The 2,434-nt window shown below is 39.2% G+C and overlaps 1 pseudogene; it reads left to right on the forward strand.

Moving 5' to 3' along the window:
* Positions 1-1,396: 1,396 nt before the first annotated feature.
* On the forward strand, positions 1,397-2,097 carry LOC123450424 (annotated as a pseudogene).
* Positions 2,098-2,434: the final 337 nt, after the last annotated feature.

Consider the following 2,434-nt stretch of genomic DNA (forward strand, 5'->3'; position numbering starts at 1 on the left):
TTCCCCTTGAAGGTTGCCGAGGTGCATGACGTGCACATAGCGATAAGTGGCGAGAGCGTGTGTGAAGAAGTACACCCCTACAGGGTTATAATCTTCCGCGGATATGGACTACTTGGAGACATATGTTGTTCATAGATAACTTTAATGGCTACTCATAGAAGTATAAAGATAAGAGTGAGTGTCATGGATGGCATTTCCGTAGGAAGAAGGGAATGTTTCCATGATGGCGTATTGTTGTCGAGTTAGTGGACTCATGTGCGAGAAATCAAAGTTGTTAAAACTTTTTAAAAATATAGTTTTGTCTTGCCAAGAGTCAAAGCTGGCTTGCTGCATGAAACAGCACAACCCCGTTTATTGATACCCGAGCATGAGGAGATAGATCTATTCTAAAATCTAGCTGAGTACTCTTGTACTCATGTTTGCTTAATAATTGTTGCACAGGATACCCACGAGCCAACAGGTGGGTTCTTTCTAGACATCGATGATGACGAGTAGCTGCTGTCCCAGCTACGGCGTGGCCCCTTTCAGAAGGGATCTGTAGATAGTCAGGCTTCATGCCATATCCTTTCATCTATCTGTACTCAGACAACTTTTATGCTTCCTTTGGTTTGTATGACTTGTTTGTATGACTTTGAGTCTCGGGTAGTGTGACCCCTGCTTGTATGAACATATTATGCAAGACTGTTCCGAGTCTTCTTAGTAAATGTCGTGATGTTGTATGGTTATGTTGTGATACCATTGTTCAAAAATTCAGCCGATTAATCAGTTGACGGGCCAGTTAATCGCTACTCAATGGGTGGCCGACTCGAATAGTGCCTATTCGTTGTGTTAACTGGCCAAGACGCTTAACGGGCCTGTCACACCGATTAATCGCTTTCAGACCGATTAATCGCCATGGCCCGTTTGGCAAGCAAAGCCCAAGATTTTTTGTTGATCAAGGTTGTTGTTAAAAATTCAGAAAAAGATTATTTGTTGATCACTAATGCCATGGATACCAAGATGAGTGGGAGGCTGGATTCTCCCTTGCACATTGTAGCATACATGTTGAATCCCAAATATAGTTATGCTGAACCGAGCATCTTTACGGATGTAGAGGTAGTGGCTCACTTATGGAAGTCATGGACACTTTTTATTATGACGTTGACATCTGGCAAAATAAGGTTCTTAACATTGACTTCACCCAAGTTTAAAAACAAAGAGGGTATGTTTGGGAAAGTGACAGCCATGAAAGCAATTAGCAATGATAATTTAGATGCTGGTAAGCTTGTTCCCAAATCAACAAAGTTCTTATTGCATTTCTGAAATTATATGGGCTCATTGCATATTATTTCACTTTTCTCAAATTGTAGTTGATTGGTGGTCAACTTATGGATTACAAACTCCTACGCTGCAACACATGGCCATAAAGATACTCAACGTGACCACAAGTTCATCTGGATGTGAAAGAAATTGGAGCACGTTTGAAATGGTAACTCTTAGACTTTTAGTCACTCTCAAATATCAATCAATTATTCAAATATGAATATTCTTGCTTCTTGCGATTTTTTAACTAGGCATCCATTTGTACTTTGTAGGTGGATGCAAAGAGGAGAAATAAACTACAATCTAGTTTATATCCAATTCAATGGAAGGATGATTGACAAAAGAAAGAAGTTAACCTCTTATAGTGATGTTCTTCTTGGTGAAGATGCATCACGAGCACAAGATTGGATATGTGAAGATGCATATATTGATGAGGTGATTGATCCCACTATGGGCATCCCATGCAACATCATTGATGAAGAAATGGGGGAAAGAGAACATGTGCAGCTTCGTAGGAGTGCAAGACTTAGAGAACTCCATGAAGTTGAAGAATTCATTGAGGATGATGATAATGAATCTGATCATGAGATAGAGGATGATGGGATTGATTATGAGTCTCATGATGATGGCGTTATGGCAACCAAGGACGATGATGAGGAGGAGGACGCCCCCGCAACCTTGAGCGATTTGTCATCAACTTATAACCTATTTATTATTGCACAAGACCTTATATTGCTTGCTATTGGTGTGGCTGAACCTTGTTACCTTTCTACCTATATCTATTTATGTCGCTGAAATTATGTGAACATTATTACCTATTTGGCCCTTTGCACATTTCCTATGGCCATTTGTGTTGTGAACCTTGTTAGCAATTATTCGGTACTCCCTATTTGTGTGGCTGCCATTTTATTTATCATTGACATGTATGGCTGCATATTTTGTTGTTGCCATTTGTTTAGTATTCCCTATTTCTATTTTTGTGGTTGCCATTTATCTTGAGTTGATCATGACATATTGGATATTTTGATAGCATATTGTTTTGATATCCTGATATTGTGTCGATGCCTGTTGAAAATCTTAATTGTTAATTTTGAATTTGAAATTATTTAGGGTTGGATGCATCAAGAATTAC

The sequence above is a fragment of the Hordeum vulgare genome, chromosome 4H, assembly GCF_904849725.1.
Source record: "Hordeum vulgare subsp. vulgare chromosome 4H, MorexV3_pseudomolecules_assembly, whole genome shotgun sequence".
Classification (NCBI taxonomy): Eukaryota; Viridiplantae; Streptophyta; class Magnoliopsida; order Poales; family Poaceae; genus Hordeum; species Hordeum vulgare.